This window comes from Euprymna scolopes, chromosome 8 (genome assembly GCF_053919585.1).
Source record: "Euprymna scolopes isolate OS-2025 chromosome 8, ASM5391958v1, whole genome shotgun sequence".
In the NCBI taxonomy this organism is placed as follows: Eukaryota; Metazoa; Mollusca; class Cephalopoda; order Sepiida; family Sepiolidae; genus Euprymna; species Euprymna scolopes.
In genome coordinates this window covers 101026819-101049949 of record NC_136489.1, presented here as the reverse complement: position 1 = coordinate 101049949, position 23131 = coordinate 101026819, and positions in this window count along the sequence as shown.

Genomic DNA, 23131 nt, shown 5'->3' with positions numbered 1-23131 from the left:
TTTATTGTTAGAAAGCTGTCTCGGATCTTTTGTGTTTGCGCGTTCATTCTTTTCGGCTTCATGATATAATATTGATATGAAGATAGTACTGGAATTTAACGGTGTGAAACCCAGAAGACGTAGGGCATGTATATCAGCTGTGCTTGACGCAGAAAATGGAATGCATAAACATACGTTTGGCAGGCGGTAACTTTATGGTTTACTAGCAACTGAGTGAAGAAAAAAAACACATTACCACATACGCCTTCGACCCTATCTGACGTACATGCGGTTTGTGACATGCCACATGCACCCGAGTGGAACCGTAGATTTTTTTTTTTTGCTGGCGGCCATCCGAGAGCCTTCTGTAACATTCGATGGTTTGACGGACCGAGGCCTGAAAGCAGCCTTCGTCCATGTGTTGCCCGACCATGTTCGGCAGTTCCTATGATATTCTCGAATGGAGGAAATTCAGTATCTGGCTCGATCGAGAGCTATATTGAAAGGTTACAAATCTGGACCCGCTTTAATTACGGCAGTCGTGGAGCTAGTGCAACCAAGGAAAGCAAGGCGTAGAACACAACGATAAGCTGTTTTAAATGCGGTGAAATGCACCACTTAGCTAAGGACTGTCTCGCTCGGTGCAACAGACAAAGATCTCATGGCCTCTAGCTACGGAGAAATGGTACACGTTATTACCGTTGTGAATGATTAGATAACACTTTTCATGGATTGTCCAAGAAAATGGTTGGGGTAAGACGTGAACAGCGCTGCAAACTGCAAAAATAGATTTGAGCAGGAAAGACAGCATTCCACTAGTTGATTTGAAGTTCTCCTAAATAACTGGGTCGACGTCTTGATGGGAAAAACGTGATAGAAGCTCTATGCTCAGTATTCATCATAAAGCCAATGCGTCGATTATATATATATATATATATATATATATATATATATATATATATATATATATATATATATATATATATATACACTAGCAGAAATACTAGTCGTTGACTGGATTCAAAAACAGCCTACAGAAAATGGACTGTGATTGATGAAAGTATGATAGGTTATGTAAAGGAGGGGGTTGTAAAGAGATAGGTTTTGATACTCAAAAATTTTACCCTAAGCAAAATATGATGAAAATAAAGATAATTTTCGCGGAAATATATATTTTTATATTAACTTTGTTTCCATTCGTAGCCAAGAGTGACCAACAAAATGATGTTTCCTTACAAAGAGAAAATGTTATATATATAATAATATAAATATACAAGAAATAAATGTTACCATAGTCAATAAAAGTTACTTTTATGGTAGAAAAATTCATTGGTTTGTGTTTTTAAGTAGTTTGTAAAAAAAAATGTTTTTTGATTCACGAACCGGTTTAAAAAAAATCCAAATGGCAGGGACCTTGAAATGGAGAGCCCCGTTTTCAATTTGAAGTAGGGGCACTTGAGCATTCTGTGTTAACAATTTAAGAGAGTTCTGTCAACGTAAGGAATATTTATAAACATATTTTAATGTTTTCCGTTATTTTGTGCTTGAGGAATATTCGATTATGGCATGTGTAGTTCATATAAAAATTCATTTAAGTAGTTATCGCCTCAAATTTCGTTTTAATTTCGGTTCGCTGAAATTATTTCAAGTAAAGAGCATTAAAAACTATTTCAAAACGAAAAAAACATGAACTAAACTTTTATTGACTATGGTAACATTTATTTCTTGTATATTTATTTTTTCGGGTAGTCGTTTAATGGCTTTTCTGCTAAACACTCTTACTAAATAATACCGACGAAATATCGAAAACAAAAGTTTTTAAAAATAATGAAGCTTTACTTACTTTAGTAAAATAATCCTAAACAGCAAAATGGTATATTAAATAAGTAAACACGTAATTACTTTAGTTTTTTAAAGCAAAGAATCGATATAAATATGAATGAGAAGAAAATGGCACCCTTTTCAAGCAGAACAGCTTCGTTACAGTTTTACAGTATTGAATGGGGTAGTATTGCGCCATTGGATTCAGGGTTGTACTATTGTAATGTAAAGAACACGCAAAAAAGTTTGCAATCAACTGAATTCCTTCTAGTACACTGACAAAAAGCTTAAACAGATATATAAATAAAAATCAAAAGGTTATGTAAATTTAAAAAAAAACACGTAATCACGTGAGTAGGATGTTTTCCTCCTTTTGACACGATAACAAGTAAGGTTCTTACTTTTTATTATTTATCTATTTATCTATTTTCGAAAGTGTCACGTTCCAGTGGAGAAGGAAAAAACAGAGTTATGCAAAATTTGTGTCGAGAATTGTCTAAAATTCTGACTTTTTTGGCTTTCACTTTAATAAGAACGTGAATTTATGAGGTGAATTTATTCGACACTATGATTCAATTAAAAAAAATAAATAAAAGCTAACGAGAATTAAGATTAAAGTTAAGGCGGTAGTGTGGACCCTCGCCCTTTTTAAAAAACCTTGTTAAACTTTGTGACATATTTACATTCTATGGAGGTCAGGCACGAACGAACACCGAATAATTTTATTATACCACATTTCTTCAAACTGAAACATAATTATCAAAGTACACTTACGCAAATAGATATGAAAAGTCTTTGTTAAAGTTTTGGCTATATTTCCATGGAGTACAGGCGCGAACGCAGACCCCACAATTTTATTATACCATCCCTATTTAAGTTGAAACATACTTATCAAAGTATTCTTATGTACATCTATATCGAAAACCCTTGTAAACGTTTTTTTTTCATTTTTTATTTCCATACTTTGGGGGCCAGGCGCGAACGCAGACTCCACAATTTTTATGAATCACGGTTCTGCCAGATCAAATACCCCCATTCCTGATCCTCAATACATCTTCTATCATTATATGTAATCAGTTTTTTTAAAATAGTCAACCATATAGGAGCATATTCGTGACCAAACACATACACACACAGACGTTCAGCTTTATATATATATATATATATATATATATATATATATATATATATATATATATATATATATATATAACAACTAAGTAAACAAAACCATTCCATGGTATACCATAAGGTTTTTTATAAATAAAAACATACTGCCAAAATACGCATATATATATATATATATATATATATATATATATATATATATATATATATATATATACATATATATATATATATATATATATATATATTTATATCAAGTCTTACAAATAACCTGATAGTGCTGGTTGATGGCATATAAAGGTCACCCGTTTGAAATCCGTTCAAATGTTGTGAAAAAGGTGATCCGTCTTAATCCAAACCCTATAAAGTGCTACCATTTGTCTAACACTTAATTATATGCGAGACATTTCGAGCTGACAAAACCAGATGTAATAAAAACATCACCGGCGAACACATCTTAGCCTCAAACAAAACATCTTCTTCCTTTCGACCTATCTCACCGGCAATGATGGACCATTTCAAACACTCCAAGCATCAAAGGCGCCGTCAGGCGTTCCTCTGCGCAGTGTCATCTGTTTTTACATCGTTCTATTTTTACGTCTACAATGCGCGAAAGAGTACCTGACATTTTTCGTTTAAGTGTGTAGGTCTTAAATGTATTATTAGATTTACGCTTAAATAGATATTATTACAAAGGAAATTATATACAATAGTCCAAAGCTTATTGTTTGCGATAAATGCGCCCGTCGTTTTGATGCTTCCCTGGGTAAATGTAAATTTCTTCATTACTATGATTTCATATATATATATATATATATATATATATATATATATATATATATATATATATATATATACAAACACACACACATATATATAATAGCACAATCAGATCATAGTTTTGATAGATAACGATCGAAACGTCTTCATGCTATTAATTTTTTTTTTTTTTTTAGATAGGATTGCCAATTTAAATTCAATTCTATCTTATTATTTTTTATCAAATTGTGAGGTGAAAGTACAGAATTGTTACAAAATGCCCTCTACGCTCTGGGTTACTAAGTAATAACGTTATTATTTCAGCACTGTCTATATTCTGTATATGTATATATATATACAAAATATGTGTGTGTATGTTAATACACATCCATGCCCACACACACACACGCACACACACACACACGCACACACACGCACACGCGCACACACACACACACACACACACATATATATATTATATTATTGGTAGTATTATTTAAACAAAACCAAATTGTGTCAACCAAAGAGTGCCCAATGTTAAGACAGAGCAATATAAATATTTTGAATCTGATAACTAATGGCTACACATATGCAAACATGTTTCAGTGACCACCCTGCCAGGAAAAATCACCTCATCAGGCCAAGAATATCCACGAGAGTCTCGTGGATATTCTTGGCCTGATGAGGTTTTTCCATGGCAGGGTGGTCACTGAAGCATGTTTGCAAATGTTTAGCCATTAGTTATCACATCCAACATATATATATATATATATATATATATATATATATATATATATATATATATATATATATATATATATTTTACTCAGTGGTCACCACTTATCAAGGCCTGGAAGCCACTCAGAGATAAGGGTTATTGCAAGTACATTACGTTAGTGTGGAGATTTGATGAAGTGTTTACTTAAGGGGGCGGTTCATGAGGAATTTGTTAACGTTGGACTTGAACACATCCAAGTTGTAGTCAGGTGGGAAGCAGGCAGACGGAACAGAGTTCCACAGGCGTGCAGTTCTAAGAAAGAAGCTTTGTTCATGGAATCCACGTTTTGATTTAGGCACAGATAAAGAGTGGGGGAAATTTTTCACAGTGGATTCGGCTAGACGGGTGTTTTTTGTGAAAGATTGCCGAGGGGGGACCAGAGATTGGAGTTCAGACGAGCACCTGCCATGGAAATAACGATAAAACAAGGAAAGGCTCGCAATGTCTCTTCTGTGGGAGAGAGATTGCAAGGTAGAGAAAAGGGCATCCCCCACTAAGCCACGAAGTTTATTTTGTACTCTGTCAAGGCAGGATAGGCTGTTTTTAGCAGCCCCTGCCCAGATATGGCAGCAGTATTACATCCCCTTGGACGTACTTGGCTTTTATATAGATAGAGAATTGCATCAGTAGTGAGATATCCTCTGGAGCAGTAGAAGGATCCCACCATCTTTCCAGCGACCTTGGCAACATATTTGATATACGTGTTCCATTTCAGATCAGGAGTAAAGGTCAAACCCAGAAGCTTGTCAAAACACGGGGCCTCGCCCAGACGAGAGCCATCAATCCCAATTGATGCCAGATGGGGATCAGAGCGTTGATGATGTAAGGATAGGAGTTTGGTTTTAGATGCATTAAAGGTAACCAGCTACGTATTCCACCCCCCGAACCACGCGCTCGAGATCAGAGGAGAGAGAATCAGAGAGAACTTTGTCATTTACAGCCTTTGATGTGTTGCCGTAGATGGTCGTGTCATCAGCTTAGATGTCAACGAATGATTTAAGTATGTGTTTAGGGAGATCATTGATGTAGATCAGAAAGAGAGTTGGGCCCAGGATTGATCCCTGAGGGACTCCAGCATTAATACTGCAGGCCTCTGATTTTTGTCCATCGACCACTACTCTTATGAGCCTATCGGAGAGAAATGATTTAATGATTGAGAAAACATTTCCAGTTATACCGTAGCTGGAAATCTTGTGAAGTAGACCCTTATGCCATACCTTGTCGAAGGCTTTTGATATGTCAAGAGCAATTGCCCTAGAAAGGAAGCCTTTGTCAAGAGATTCACTAATCCTGTGAGATATAACCGTCAGCACATCTGCGGTAGATCTTGCAGAGCGGAAACCATATTGTGTGTCACTAAGAAGGTTGTTTCTGCTGAGGTGGTTAACTATTTCTCTATTTAATATGGATTCCAGCAACTTACTCATAATACACAGGAGACGTATTGGTCTGTACTGAGAGGGAGATGACTTATCACCTGAATTCTTAAATCCAGGGCAAACTGATGAGGTCTTCCAGGGAGTCGGAAAGCACTTCTCCTTAAGGCAGTGCTTAAACAGTTTCGTAAGTATGGGAGCAAGTTCTGGTTGAAGCTTTTTTTAACACTATAATTGGGATGCCGTCAGAGCCAGTTGCTTTAATGGAATCAAGGTTCTTGATTAGCTTGGCGACCTCATGCACGGATATTTGTATGTTACCTAGCGTGTTCTGTGTTATAGGAGGAAATATGGGGAGTTGATGGCCTTCGTCGCATAGGGTAGAATTAGCTGCAAAGTTCTTTGCAAATAGTTTGGCCTTGTCTGATGCTGACGAAATGACCTCTGGTCCATTGATAATGGTTGGGATAGAACGCACACTTCTGTTCAGGATCCTATTTGTTATTTGCCAAAACTGGTGGGAACCAAGCCGCGTATCAGCTACCTTGGATTTAACATATATATATATATATATATATATATATATATATAAGATGCCCGATCTGTAACAACGTGGGGATGGAATCTCTTTTCCCCAAACGAACGCGCCAGGTTTATCACGTACAAAATAAACTTTCTGTTGGAAACATCTGATGGAAATCACATCCGACGAGTTGATGAGAAAGAAAACTTTTTATGAAAACATAAAACATTAAATTGCCATCCCATTAACGAAACGGCTGCAATGAAGAGATCCAAGATGAAATAAATAAGAGTTATGGAAAAGAAAAAGATATAAGGCTTTGAATTTCAACAAAAGTTTGTACTCTCTCTCTCTCTCTCTCTATATATATATATATATATATATATGTAATTTTACTTTTTTTGTATACTACATATATATATATATATAGATATATAATATTTTACTTTTCTATACACATACACGAGAGATATTAGAATATGATATAATATATTGCGTATATATATTTTTAACATTGATTTCGACGGTGCTCAGTGTGTGAGTAGAGCTTAATTGTAGTATGGCAAGTATATTAGACAGGGGCGTCCATGTTTCATTACTTCAGAAAATAATGCGTAATTACAATTGCTGTTGTATCGCAATAGTATTTACTCTAGCAAAATAACTAAGCTGATTTGTTATTATTCCTCCTTTTCAGGCCATTAATTTCATTAGCCAGTCGCTGAAAATCGCCCCAACAATGCCCTGATTGCCCGTTTTTATTATTGTGCGAACCCCGTTTTTGAGATTAATAAATGATCGTATTCTGTTTAACACTTTTGAAACTAAAGTAAGTTATTTTTCTATTTATTTTGTTATCCTCACTTAGGTTAGTCGTTGATTTATTATTTCATTTCATATATTTATTTATTATACTTATCTGTAAGTGAAGTTTGTTCCGTGTCTTCATTTAGTTGCTATTTACTTCTTTTAAGGTCTGCAAAATGTAAAATTTTTAGCTTCTCATCCAAACATAATCTACACAATCGTCTAAGCATCCGCATATAATAACTCGATTATTTGCGAGTGCTTGACGTCTTAATCTCCCAGTGATTTTAAACTGGTGATGTTTTAAATCAGTGGGTTTTATTATTGGTGTTATTTTTTATGGTATTATACAACGTTTTAAATAAAATGGAAATTTCGCCCATGTAGTATTTCTTGTTATTCGGGTTTTTATATATAAATATTGTGGCTTGTTAAACAATGCTTTTGGTTGAGCTGTTATTTTTTAGTGGACAAAGTGCACGATTTTAGCAGTTACAGTTTCTCCTCGTTTATAACTTTCTTAAAATTTCTATTATGTGATTGCTATTATTGTTTAAGTTATTACTATATCATTGTTGTTATATTATTGTTCTTTTTGTTATCATTGTTGTTATATCGATCAGTTATGTTTTACTACTCTCGTTTAGTATTTTGTTATTGTGGGATTTTATTGTCTTTTCTAATGAAATGATAATAAAAGCTTTATAAAAAAAAGAATGTCGCTGTTGCTGTTTCTTTATAAAAAGAATGCATTGTTTCTGACAATATCGCCCCCTTTTAACACTCTTGGGTTTAGTCTTTTGTTTAAGATAATGGAAATTTCTATTAAAAGTTAAAAAAAAATCTAGAGTGGATTCTACATGTAAAGACATTGCGTCTGACAGGAAATAGCCAGAAACACGTAGCCTATAAACTGATTAAATCTTCCTCTTGCACCTGTAAAACAGATATCTATCAATCTATCTATCTATCTATCTATCTATCTATATATATATATATATATATATAGTGTGTGTGTGAAAGAGAGAACGAGAGAGAGAGAGAGAGAGAGGGAGAGGGAGGGAGAGCGAAAGACACATTGTCTTATTGCACCCAGCGATACTGCACTTGATCACCTCCATCTTCATTTGGATTTCTGCTTGCTTAAGTTGTCAATCAAAAAGACACAGAAAAAAAATCTTTTTTCAAAAGTCAAGTATTTTTCCGCGATTTTCGCGTTAAGATCACCTCTGGCCTATCAGGTGTCACCAAACCCCCTTCATCCAAACATGTGCTTTCATATGTTCCACTAGTTTAGATTTATAATAAAAATAAAAACACATGAGTTAAAATGTTATTTCACAGAAAGCAAATGTTATTGAAAATACGGCACTTCAAGCTAAGATCAAGTTGTATTATCTGATACTCCTCAGGCATGTACTAAGCATGTGTTTAACTTTCTTCCCTAAAAATTAAGTCAAACATATTACATTCCTTATAAAGTCTTTTATCCATGTTCTAAATGTCATAAAAAGGAGAGAAGTTCGTGCTTTGTAACAGCCACGCCCTTTCCTCTAGGCGATGAGTTTGGGGTATTATGTATGTATAGATATAATGTAACCAAAAATAAAAAGAAAAGTTAAACCCAAATTATTTTGTGTTTTCAGTATGTACAACCTTAATATTAATCTATAAGCCTAAGCGACAGAAAACCAACGAAGACGAAAAAGAGTCGGAGAGCGGAATGGAAAGACCAGCGCCCTAAAGGAAAAGCACTCAGGCCTGCAAATAATGGCTGGAGTGTCCCGTCGGTAGTCTCTGGTATGGGCACCTCAAGTGATTAGCAATAAACTAACCTTTTATACAAAATCTACTGGGATCAGTGAAATAGTCAATGTAGTGCTACACACAAGCATGTGAAAATAAATGTAATGGTTGCAGAAAGCTATGGTTACAGTTATATATTCCCAAGATATCAGGTACGTAAATGCAACTTAAGTAGCCGTCTTTTAGCCAGCACTCACATGGTACATTACAATTCAGAACAAAACATCATACACGAAATCATTTTGCAATGCTCTAATTCTCGATGCAAAACCTATAAAAGACAAAGCAAAAGATAAGAGACAATTCTTATTGGCCGTGACCGTTTGTTTGTTTAAGAAATTTGACATCTGGTAATGCTTATTCAGTTATCGGATACTTTATTGTATGGCTTTCCAGATGCCAAAGATGTCATCTACATATTTATATACCTATTTACATAAGTATGTTGAGATCTACATCAGCTAAATTTAGTCCTATTTTATCTATTCAAGTCTTTTTTTTCTATATATTAACCCGTATTTCTATTTGTCTTTTGTCTCTTCCCCCCTCTTTCATGCTATATCTGTCTCTGTCCCTCTCTCCCTCTCCATATATATATATATATATATATATATATATATATGTACATACGCATAAAAGCACACACACATGTATATATATGTATATATATATATATATATATATATATATATATATATATTAAATTTCATAATATTTTATTGTCATACACGTGCTTCATTGTGTAGTGACAAAACACCAAACAACTCATCAGAGACAGTTTATATATTCCTCGAAAAAGTAAAGGCATTTTCATCGAACATAATTAATTTAAATAAATTAAATTCATATAATATGACATGTATATATTTTTGCAATCGAATATATATATATATATATATATATATATATATATATATATATATATATATATATATATATATACAGTAACGTCCAAAAGTTAAGGAACGATCGATCATTTCTTTTTAATGGCTTCTAACTTTATCTATGAAAAAGAAAAAAAAAATTTTGGGTGAATTTTCCAATGTTTAATAATGGTAGTTAAAGAAAAAAATTTTTTTTAATTTTGGATTTTAATACATATTAGTTTTTTTTACATATAAATAAATTTAATTAAACTACAGGCGTCCAAAAGTTTAGGAACGCAGAAAATTAATACAAACGTTAACAATTTTATTAACAACAACAAAATGTCGACTCCGAATATTCGAAAAAGGCTATCTGTACAAGAAAAACAGCTTATTTGTGACCATTATGATGAAAAAAAGTCCATAGGGGAAATTGCTAAAATATTGAAAAGGTCTAAAAGCGTTGTTTTTCGGGTTATTGAAAATAGAAAAAAAGGTTTACCATTGACTGAAAAGAAAAAATCGGGCCGACCCCGAATAACAACTAAAAGGGAGTATAGAAAAATCACTCGATCATCTCGTTCTGATCGCTTTAAAACTGCGGCTTCGATATCCCGGGATTTTACATCCGAAACTGGACACAAGAGTTCCCGACAAACGATCTCACGAAGATTAAACGAAGTTGGATTATTTTCAAGAAGTCCATGCTCAAAGCCTTTAATTTGTTTTGGGAAGAAAGAAAGTGGGAAAAGGTTCATTTTACTGATGAATCTAAATTTAATCTTTTCGGATCAGACAAAAGACCACATATCAGAAGAAAAACTGGAGAAAGACTGTCCCATAAGTGCGTTAAAAGTACAGTAAAATTTGAAGGGGGCAGTATAATGGTATGGGGCATGATATCTTCAAAAGGAACTGGCTCCCCTGTGAGAATTCATGGAAAAGTTAATTCCCGAATGTACAGAGAATTGATTAGAGAACATGTGTTACCTTATCTTTCTAATTCTGATATATTTATGCAAGACAACGCACCGTGCCATAAAGCAAAAATAGTTTTAGAAGAGCTAAATACATCCAATATTTGCGTTATGGATTGGCCAGTTCAGAGCCCAGACCTGAATCCAATTGAAAATGTTTGGAAAATTATTGGTGATAAGATCACAGACCCCCCCCTAAAAAAAAATCTTGATGATTTATGGGATTGTATAAAAACCTCCTGGAATAATATTTCACGTATAATAACATGCAAACGATTGGTTCTGTCTTGCAGCAAAAGATGCCATAGTGTGATTGAAAAGAAGGGGCTTTTCACTAAATACTCCAAGGATTCTTTATGTTTTCATAATGAATTTCCCTCGTTCCTTAACTTTTGGACGCCTGTAATTTAATTACATTTATTTGTATGTAAAAAAAACTAATATGTATTAAAATAAATTTTTTTTTCTTTAACTACCATTATTAAACATTGGAAAATTCACCAATTTTTTTTTCTTTTTCATAGATAAAGCCATTAAAAAAAATGATCGATCGTTCCTTAACTTTTGGACGCTACTGTATATATATATATATATATATATATATATATATATATATATATATATATATATATATATATATATATAGTTCTATGATTTCCTGGATGTAAATCCACTAAAACTCCTGTGTTTCTAAAAGAGTGCACGATGAATGAACAGAGCGTGTTTATGATATATTTATTTATGCAAAAATTATTAGCTACATATGTGCATACTTGTTTTTATGACGATCTCGAACCCACGTGTTCATGCTAACAGAGGAAGTATCACTCTAATAGACTGAGCCCAAGAACATTTTTATATAGAAGATGTTTTTTTCCTAGCTTTTACTAGAGGGGGAAAAAGTAACAACGAGACTTTTACAAATGAAAAATGATAGAAAGAAAGGAGAAAGTAAATGGAGAAAATATATGTGGAGGGATAGGGAGAGGTCAGTGGCCACTCTCTCAGTTCTTCGTCCGGAAAAGGATTTAGGGTTGGTGTATCCTTTTATAATTCCTTGGTCGTGGTCGCTTACTGACGTCAATACACTTTTATACATAAAGAACATAAAGAATAATCATATATGTAAATAAATATAAACACTGATACATTCAAATATGACAACACATGTCTATGCTCTCTCATATGCATACGGCGGTGCTAAGATCTACAACATATACACACATACGTCAATCTAGTCTTTATATATATATATATATATATATATATATATATATATATATATATATATATTTTTAATTCAATTTTCACCCCAAACAAGGCACAGTGCCACTTTGAAGCAGGGGCTACTATCAGGGACTTAATTAGCGGTGTCATTATTAAGGGAGATGAGTAGAAAGATGTTTGTTGACATTACACTTGAACTTCTGCATATCGTTGCAGTTGGGAAAGCAGAATCCCGGAAGGGAGTTCCAAAGACCCGCAGTTCTGGGGAAGGAACTATTGGAGCAAAAGGCTTTCTTGCATCTAGGGATCTCTACTGTAAAGGGATGAGACTTAGTAGCTTGTCGGGTTTGTCGGGGGTAGTTACGTCGGGGAGGTACAAGTGTTTGCAGTTCGTCAGAGCATTCACCATTGAAGTATTTGTAGAACAGGCAGAGGGATGCAACATCTCGTCGATGGGACAGAGGCTGAAGCCTAGATGACAGTTCAGGACCTATCAGGTTGGCGACTCTCTTTTGAACCCTGTCCAGGAGCGAGAGACAAGAAGCAGATGCACCAGCCCAGATGTGACAACAGTACTCCATACATGGTCGAATGGTTGCCTTATAGAGGATACTGTCAGGCGTAAGTAGTTTTCTAGCACGGTAGAGGGAGCCAACCTTCCTTGCAGCAGCCTTGGCAATGCTCTCAATGTATCTATTCCAGTTCATATTCCCTGTAAACGTTAGGCCGAGGAGTTTAAAAGAAGCACTTTCAGGTAATGTGTTCTTGGCCATTGCTATTGGTGGTAGAGAAGGTTTCTTGTAGTTATTGAACGAAACAAGCTTAGTCTTAGCAGCATTGAATGTGACCAACCATTTTTGTCCCCATTCCACTACGGATTGGAGGTCGTCCTCTAGTGTTTCTGCCATTTCCTTGGATATGTGTTCATTTGTTTTCCCCTCATATCTGTTATAGAGAGTGGTGTCATCGGCAAATATACCCATCTCCGAAACAATTTTATCAGGGAGGTCGTTTATGAATATCAGGAATAATAGAGGTCCAAGGATAGACCCCTGAGGTACTCCCGCATTTATGTCGTATTGTTTGGATGTACGACCGTCGAGGACAACTTTGATTTTTCTATTACTTAAGAAGGATTTAATTACATTATGAATTCTTCCAGTGATTCCATATGATCTAATTTTCCTTAGAAGACCATCGTGCCATACCCTGTCAAAAGCCTTAGATATATCGAGGGCCACCGCTCTACCCTCCCCTGTTTTATCCAATGAACGGTATATACGTTCAGAAACTACAGTTAAGATATCTGCTGTTGAACGGGCTTGCCTGAATCCATATTTTTTGTCAGTCAGGAGTTTAGCAGCTGTTAGGTGCTGGACTAGGGCTTGATTAACTAAGGACTCAAATATTTTGGCGAAAAGCGGGAGGAGGCTAATGGGGCGATAATTTAGTGGGTCAGTTCTTTCACCAGAATTCTTGAAGACTGGTACCACAGAGGCGGTTTTCCAGCAGTCGGGAAAACAAGATTCGTTAAGGCATTTATTGTAAAGTTTGGACAGAACTGGAGCAACATCGGCAGAGCATTTTTTTAATAGCACAGCCGGGATGAGATCTGGTCCAACCGCTTTTGAGGTGTCTAGGTTTTTTATAATAGCATGTACCTGAGAAGGGGTGATTTTCAAATCGTCTAGTGAGGCGTCTGTTCGCAGAGGAAAATCAGGGAGTGAGTGGTGTACCGAGTTCAGTGTGGAGTTTGAGGCAAACCGACTGGCAAGCAGATTAGCCTTGTCAGTTGCCGTGCAAGCAACCTCATCGTACGCATTAGTGGGAAGGAATTTCTTTTATTTGGTTTGCATTTCTTAATATAATATTTATGCTTACATCTATATAATCTACGAGGGGCGTGCAATAAGTAATGCCCCTGACCCACTTCCCATAGAAGTAGAGCAACAAAACTTGGCACAGTTATTAGTCTTTCTCTACATAGGAACCACCCGGAGTTATGCATTTCTCCCATCGTTTGATGCAGCTTTGGAGACCGTTTTTGTAGAACACACCAGGTTGGTCTTCCAACCACGACGTGACTTTAGAAATCAAGGCTGCATCATCTGGGAAACGCTTTCCTTTCAAAAACAACTTCATGGCTGGGAAAAGGTGAAAGTCAGAGGGTGCTAGGTCAGGAGTGTAAGGATGATGGGGAAGCATTTCATAACAACACGCCCGTGCTTCTGATCTGGCGACATGCGAGTTGTGGACCGGAGCGTTATCCTGCAGGAGGAAGGTACCTTTGCTGATCTTGCCCCGCCTCTTGATTTTGATAGCTTCCCTTAATTTCCTCAAACGTGAAGCATAATAGGCTCCTGTAATTGTGGTACCCTTTGCCAGGAAATCTGTCATCACTACTCCGTCCTGGTCCCAGAAGACTGTGAGCATGACCTTGCCAGCGGAGGGCTACACCCTTGCCTTCTTTGGAGGTGGGGAGTCCAAATGCTTCCACTGCATTGACTGGACTTTGGTCTCTGGATCATAGTGATGGACCCAGATTTCATCCTGTGTAATCAGTCTTTTGAAAAACTTTGACTCATCTTCCTGGCACATCTCCAAATTCAACCTCGAGCACTCGACGCGTTCTCGCTTCTGGAATGGTGTGAGCAATCTGGGAATCCATCTAGCAGACACCTTATGCATATGCAAATTGTCATGAATGATAGTTTCCACAGACCCTGTACAAATCTTGACATCTTGGGCTATTTGGCAAATAGTAATGTGCCGATCTTCCAAAATGGCAACCTCAACTTGACGGACAGATGCCCCATCAATGGCAGAAGGAGGGCGACCAGGTCCGGGAGCTGTTTCCACAGACTTCCGGCCATGTTTGAATTCACGATGCCAGCGTTTTACAAGGTCATGTGATCGGCATTATCATCATAAGTTTCTTTCATTTCATCAAAAGTCTCTTGTGGTGTTCGTCCTTTCACCCTGTAAAACAGAAGCCACAATTAGTTCAGAGCTGTAATTTGCCACATAATCCGTAGAGATATAAATCATTGCACATGCAAAATTTCAGCTAGATCAGACAACTGGAAGTGGGTCAGGAGCATTACTTATTGCACGCCCCTCGTATCAGAGGCTTTCAGTCTTTCTAAATGCGTATATAATATACATTTAACATATATGTGTAACTTTAAATCTCTCTATATATACATCAACAATTCCTAGGGGAAAATATCTTAAATTTGCTTACATTAAAATGTATACGATCTACACACAGTAAATGAAACACTACATTTATCGTGTGTATTAATCATATACATTTTAAACTACAAATTTTCGAATAGGAAAGTAGAAATATCAATCAATTACAATTTAAGCTCATTAGAAATAAAACAAACAATTTTAACACAGGAAGAATGTTATAAGAATAATCAATAAAAATGATTAAAACTAAAGAAATAGTTATTTAATAATAAAATAGTAACATAAACTATATGTATTTATATATGTATGCATGCAATAGGATTGTTGTTATATGTATATAAGGAGAGTTAAATGAATGCATTTATGTTAAATACATATGAAACTAGCAGGACCCGTGTAACGGGTGTCCGATAAAAATATGACCAGGTGGTCACTGGCCTGTATTGTTATTTTGAAGTGTTTGGTAGTCATAAGCTGCCTCTGCAACAATCGTTACTTGTCGGGCACGGCGTCCATTAAATTGCTCCGAAATAAAATCTCCTGCCTTTAATTGTCGGGCACTGCCATCCAGTGGCGAGCACCCTAATTCATTGGTGAGCACTGTAATTCAGTGGCAATTATGACTGTTGTCGGTGGTAAACCTGGGATAGTGATATTTTTGGGTGGTTACTGTCACTTGATAACAATGGCGGGCAATGTCAGTTATTGCTATATTGAGGCGGCTATATGTGGGCAGTGACTGCCTTAACTACTTTGTCACTGTCGTCAAGTGTTGGAGAATGGCAGGCATGACCGTAATTTTAGCTGTGTTGGGGTAAATGTTATACCGCAACATGTGATTGTATGTAGGCATAATACGGACCATGCTATATCTCTATATTAATAAAATGATAACGTGAATTATGTTTGTTAAGTTAATCCATCACAAATTACATGGACTATAATTATTCCTTTGTTACCACCCGTACGTAAATAAAAACGTTGTTTATGACTGATCGTCAGCCAGTTGCTTGTGCTTCTTATTTCACTAGCATTTCTCCTTTTTCCGTTGTAACTTCGTCTTCTTCTTTTTCTTTCTTTCTTTTCCCCGTCTTCATCTTCTTCATTTTTATGTCTTCTTCTCCTTCCTTTTACAGCGTCTTCTTTTTTGTCGTCTTCTTTGTCTAAGGCTTTGCATTCTTTTACGTTTGCTTCTTCTTCTTCTTCTTCTTCTTCTTCTTCTTCTTCTTCTTCTACTACTACTACTACTACTACTACTACTACTACTACTACTACTACTACTCCAGCGTCCTCTTCATTTTCAACATCTTCGTTTTGCCACGTCTTCTTCTTCGTCGGCTTTGCATTCTTATTTTTTCTTCTTTTCTTCTACTTTTCTTTTTTCTTTTTCTTTTTCGTTTTCTTCTTCATGATGATCATTTTTTCTTTGTGTCCTTCTTCGTTTCCTTTTCTCCTTTCTTTTTCTTTTTCCCTTCTTCTTCATATTCTACGTTAAATACCTAAACAATTTCTTATGTGAAGTTTGAGGGCCATGCTATTGATTGATTACGGGGTTTCTCAGAAACATTTCCGTTTAAATGCTTCGATATTCCTTTCATGTTGCGATATATCATGTACACCAACGTAGCAAACATTAAGTCGGTCATGACCACGAAAGCCATCCAGCATTTTTACTGATTCTATCCCAGAAAATTGTAAAAATATATGTCCTCTGAATAATCACATTTTTATATCGAAATATTTAATAAAACGCCCAATTACATTCCGCAAATGAACGTGTAAACCTGCGCAAGCTAGTGATACCATTAAGAAACCTGTAAACCGTGTCTATAACTTGTATAATCTATTTTGAACGGTTATAATGTTTCGCTGTACTGTTTAGAGGAAAAGTTGAAAGAAATATTGAAATATTTAAAATGTCGAATCGGAAGTTATATTTCTGATAAACCCTATAATCAATCAATAGCATGGCTCTGAAACATCACGTAAGAAATTGTTTAGAATTTTTTGTAGAAGAATATGAAGAAAAGAAAAGCAGAAACAGAAGGGGAGAAGAAAACGAAGTAGAATAAGCAAACTGAGAAAAAAGAAAAAAGAGAGAAGAAAAAGAAGAATTCAAAATTGACGTCGAAGACGTGGAGAAATGAAGACACTGAAAAAGAAGATGAAAAAGAAGACGAAGTAAAAAATACCAGCGGAATGACAAGCACAAGCAACTGGCTAACGGCCAGATATAAACAATGTGTTTGAATATGTACAGGTGATAACGAAGAAATAATTATGGTCCATATGGATTGTGATGCGTTAACTTTAACAAACATAATTTACGCAGATTTAATGTAAAGTATAGCAGAAGCAATTAGGAAATCTTGTTAAACATTCAATTATATATTTTATTTTGTGTGTAAGATTTTTGTGTTTTGGGTATTCGATCTGATAGCGATAGCGAGGAAAGAGTTTTCCGTGTTCAGAAATAGTATTCCCTTAATCGAAGAACGACTGGTTCTAACGCTAAGGGGTTTCTCCAAGTGCCATTGCGCCATTCTGCTGATCTAAAATTTATAGGAAATATCCCAGAGTGCCTAGTGTTAGGCCAACGTAATAATAATGCATTAAAAAAAATGAAGTAATTAACCGGTGTCACGTAGCTAAGTATTACTTTGAATAAAAGAGCCGGTTATTTAGAGTTTTGTAGAAGAACTAAAATTAAAGAGGAAAATATTTGCTACTACCATTGTGAGATTACGTTATTGGTAAAGTGGGAAATGGAGGATAAAATATAACTTTTATGGAGAGATGAAGAAATGTGCGTATTCTTGCACGAAAACACGGTGCAATATGAGTTTGGAATAGTGAATGCGGAAGATTTGCATAGGAATTGTCTTGTTAGTTTCCTATAGTGTCGGAAGTTTGAGGGAAAACGTTATTCATTTTATTAATATAGAGAAGAGAAGAAGATATGCATACAATTATTCAACTTTATTCTTCTTCAACATCACTTTTCTCCCTTATTCTATCTCTCTCTCTCTTTCTCTCTCTCTCTCTCTCTCTCTCTCTCTATATATATATATATATATATATATATATATATGTATATATATATATATATATATATATATATATATACGTTTTATTTTTATTACCGTATCTTTCTGTTAAGTTATATTATTGTTTCAGCTACCAGGCCGTTTTTTTGGCCGTCTGTAGCTTCCGCAGACTTTTAACAGAAAGATACGATAATAACAAATAAAACGCATATTTGCTCTACAATAGTATTGAGCACTTTCTTCAGTTTTTATTAATTACGATTTCTACTATATATATATATATATATATATATATATATATATATATATATATATATATATATATACTTTTTATATTTTTCTGTTATTTTTCTTCCTTTTCTCTCAATCGCTCTTTCTTCCACTAGTCCTTTCGATTTTTCTCTATAATTTTCTTTCACTTCTCTTTTCTTCTCTCTCCTTTACGTCTTATCCTTCTCCTCTCATTTTTTGCTCCAATCCATCTCTCTCCTTATCGTCCATCTTTTCTCACTAGGGTGTATTCTTTCTCTCATTTTTCTTTTCCTTCACCATTTCTCTCTTGTGATTTCTCCTCGTCTTCCCCCGTATTTCTCTTTCCCCTCTTACTTCTACCTTTTACCACACAAAACCCTAATCCAAGCCCTGGGCATACAGAAGCAAAAAAAATGTTCTTCTCTAACATCCGTGACCATCTCGACTGTAGCAGGTCATCTTTTTTCAAACTCCTCTTTCCTTCATAATACCAGAATCTAATGTGCCATAAGGAACAAGCAAGTTAAGTTGACTCTTACACATTCAATAATAATAATAATAATAATAATAATAATAATAATAATAATAATAATAAATAAATGAACAAATAAATAAAATAAGGGGGACTCGTAGTTGATCGGTGCCTCAAGGAATGGCTCACTTCCCATCAGGCCGGCCACGTGTCTGAACAGAGAATCTTACGTCTTCCATCCATACACATTAGATTGGATTAGAAATGAAGGGAAAGTTCTGTTATAATAGTACGGCGATTTCCGGCCTTGAGGGATGAATGCCGAAAGTCGCGAAGGAAGACCCTTAATTATTTTGATCCCCCCTTTTGTTCATGGATTTCGTTCGTCTATCAGAATTTGTTAAGTTGAAAGCCTTCATCGAAATTCGTCCTAAACCTAACCCTAATCCTCGCCTTAACCTTCTTATCTTTTTCGTCTTAGGGTGACTTTGTTTAATTCCATTCACGTGTCGAGTAGTTTGACTTTTTGGACACTGACGACGAAGTCTGACTGTCCTTCCAGGCGTCTTATAAAGACACCTCCAACCATAAAAAAATCAGAACTCCTCTTAATTTTTTCACATAAGTCATCTGAGAGGAATAGAGTTATTAACTTAATGAATCAGGGTTCTTGAAAGAATTTGCTAATTATTCCTTCAAAAGATATTGATAAATAGACAGAGATGATTATGCCTTTGCAAATACATCAGTTAGTTTTGTTCGGACCTAATATTTTATATATTTTATATATGTGTACGAAATTGTGACTGGAAAAATAGGATCCATTTGTGTGTTAGAACTAGATATCCGAAAAATATGTTGGTTTACCATTTTTCAAAATTGTCAATAAATTTGAAAAAAAAAAAAATCATTTTCATCACCTAAACCGGTTATAGAAAAAACCCATATAGCTATTGAAATATATTTGAAGAACAAATAAATAAATATGATTGTAAAATATTTTATGTAGGGATTCCTCGAGACATCAGTATAATTGGAAATGTTCCACGAATGTAAAAAGGTCAACACCAAGGTAGCGTTCAGCTATTTTAGAACTTGGATTAGCAAACTCCATTTTTTATTCGTATTTTATTCCCACTCTGCCCCCTACTTACATGCCCCCCCACTCACCCCGACCTTGAAATATTTAGTTGAAAAACCAAAAAAAACCAAAGAACACATAATGAACAAATTAGATACACGGTCATTAAAAAAAAAAATCAACATCCAATGTAGCAGCAAATCCTGGGAACATCAACCTGAAAGAACAGTTGGAAATGACTTATATACCATACATTACGACCATGTAATCCCTACAGCCACCTTCCTTGTAAATACTGTTGTGAAACTTGACATAGTTATATGGAATAAGCCAGAGAGAGTTGCAACCTTACACCTTCATTCGGGCAAGGAAAATATTAGAATATTACATATAAAAATATGCAAATAATGTAATCTAAAGAAAAAGAAACAAGAGAAAATATTTTTTTGCAATTCTATTTTTTGCTGAACCTGTTAAATAAACAATGCTTAATGCAATACTAATATCGTAAGTTCGAGAAATTATTTATTTATTTATTTGAGTTATATCGATTTCGTTAATACGGATTTTAGGGGTCAATAATGCTCTTGAATAAATTAAGTTTTTTATCCCCCGACAAAAGGAGCGTGGACCTGTAAATTTACCTTTCCCCAGGGAGGTTTCCACATGACTATACCAATGGACTCTATGTAAATATTGTATAAGCTTTCTTGCTCTCAATATTACTGGTCTACTTTACGTTTGTGTTGTAGTTATTTATCCCCATATATTCAGTCGAGTTTCAACAATTACAGTTAATATTATTAGTCCTAACATGTAACAAATGTTTGTGTGAGTTTTATTATTTTTATTTGCTTAATATATAGTAAGCTGTTTATTGTTTTTATGTAAGTTTACTTTTTTTTTTAAATCTAGTCCTAATGGAGATTTGGCATCTGCCTGTCTGAAGGCTAAACTATAATATTTCTATTTTTTTTAAATACTCGATTAAGTTTATTATACTATTTCAAATTAATTATTATCTTTCAAAGTTCATTAGAGCGAAGATAGTTTAGTGCCTGTTCTTTGTCATGATATAATTTTCCCAGGCATAACCTCCTTTGAGGAAACTCTGTCTAGTGCTAGCACTTGATTCATATACGAGATACATAGATATCTTAGCGTTCAATTGAAGTTCTTCTTTACCTATCAAACGTTGGATTAATAAAGCAGTGAATAACATGAAATTTCCTCTACTCAATTGACTACTTAACCATGTCATAGTTTCTCAATATAATCTTTTCTTGATTTTGATCTGTGTGTGTATATAGGGTGACTCCCCCCCCAAAAAAAAACATATAAAGTATATCTAGAACATATGATGTGTTTTGATGTGATGTATTGAATATAATAAACTAGTTATGACCAAAGTTTTATTTCATTCGGACAAAACACTAAGAAACGGGGGCTAATTATAGTTGTGTGTGTTTATGAATGTACGACTTTCTCTTGCATTCGAGTAGCTATATATTTATAGTGTGTCTGCGATTCTGTATCTTTCTAGCCCATAATTGAGGCTTGTTGCTCATGGCAAAAGTGTAGGGGTCGAGGAGATCAAACCCTACCCCAGTAGGTAAGCACGTGGTAGGCGTGAAGCCGGAAGAGATCAGAGGAGAGCGAAGCCACCTGCAAATTGCCAGAGTGGATGATAGGGGTCAAAACATTGCTAATTATCGGTCGCTAATGTAGTCGCGTACATTCACACTTAATCACAGGATACTGTAGCCGGGGGGAAAAACGAACGATGAGTTCAATATTTTAGCACCGGGCGTAATTTATTTCTTTGAAATATATTTAAAACTTAAAGTTTTTGTTTGTTTTATAACATTTTAATTTACATGACTAAAATGGGAAATGAAATAGGAAATTCTGTTCTTTCCCGAGACATACGAACACACATTCATCTTAAAAATTCATTAACTAACCAGTTTTAATTAAAGTTTTTATATGAACTATAAATGAAGAGTACATTAAATTTTGTGTTTTATCTTATAAATCAATGGGTACTTCACGGTGAAAGGTGGACCCTGCGTAAAAGGTGTTATTTAATGATTGCTCCCTGAAAGCTTTTTCATTCACTTTCTTCGTATCTATGTCAGACTTTTTTTTTAATCGTGCGTGTATTTTTTTTTATTTATCTTTTTTTTTGCATTTTTTTTGGGGGGGGGTAAATTTGATTCATACTTTTATTTCGTGCTTGTTTTTATTTTATTTTATTTTGATTTTATTATTATTTTCTCCACTAAAGATGTTTATTTTTTTGTTAATTTATTATTTCATGCATATTCAAATAATGCTTTTGCTCCTCTCCCCATTTTTGGCTTCAAATAGTACCTGCAAAATAGTTTTCGTGATTAAATAAACCAAAGAAAACCGTTTGCGCATGCGCTTTCAGGGAACAATCATTAAATAAAAACACCGTTTTGGGGTGCAGTTTATCACCCAAACCCCAGGAAACACCAATGGTTGATGCCAACGAGAAATCAATGGCAAACGACTGTTCCGATAACGTGCAATCATTTGCACGAGTGAGTAAGAGGTGGAGAAAACTGGAAATCTGGGGAGACTTGTTGTCGCTCGGTCTCAAGGAAACGCCACAGGTTACTGCCAGTGAGCGATCGCTGATGATGGCCTGTGAGACAACTCGTAATGAGTGAAATAATAATAATAATAATAATAATAATGATAATAATAATAATAATAATAATAATTATAATGTCCCCTCTCAAATTCACCACCCTGATTTAATAACTTACTAGGGAGGGGTACCCGGCGTTGCCCGGGTGTTTCGAGGTGTGTGTGCTCGGGCGGGGGTGGGGGTGTTAATCAAAACATAAGAATAAGCGAAGTAAATATTAAAAAAAAACACAAAAAAAACTAACGTAAGGCAAACGAACGATGTTAAATGTAAAAATCGGAAAAAATACCCCCCCAAATGGCTAGCGGGGGTTACTCGGCGTTTCCCGGGTGTTTTGGGGTGTGTGTGGTCGGGCGG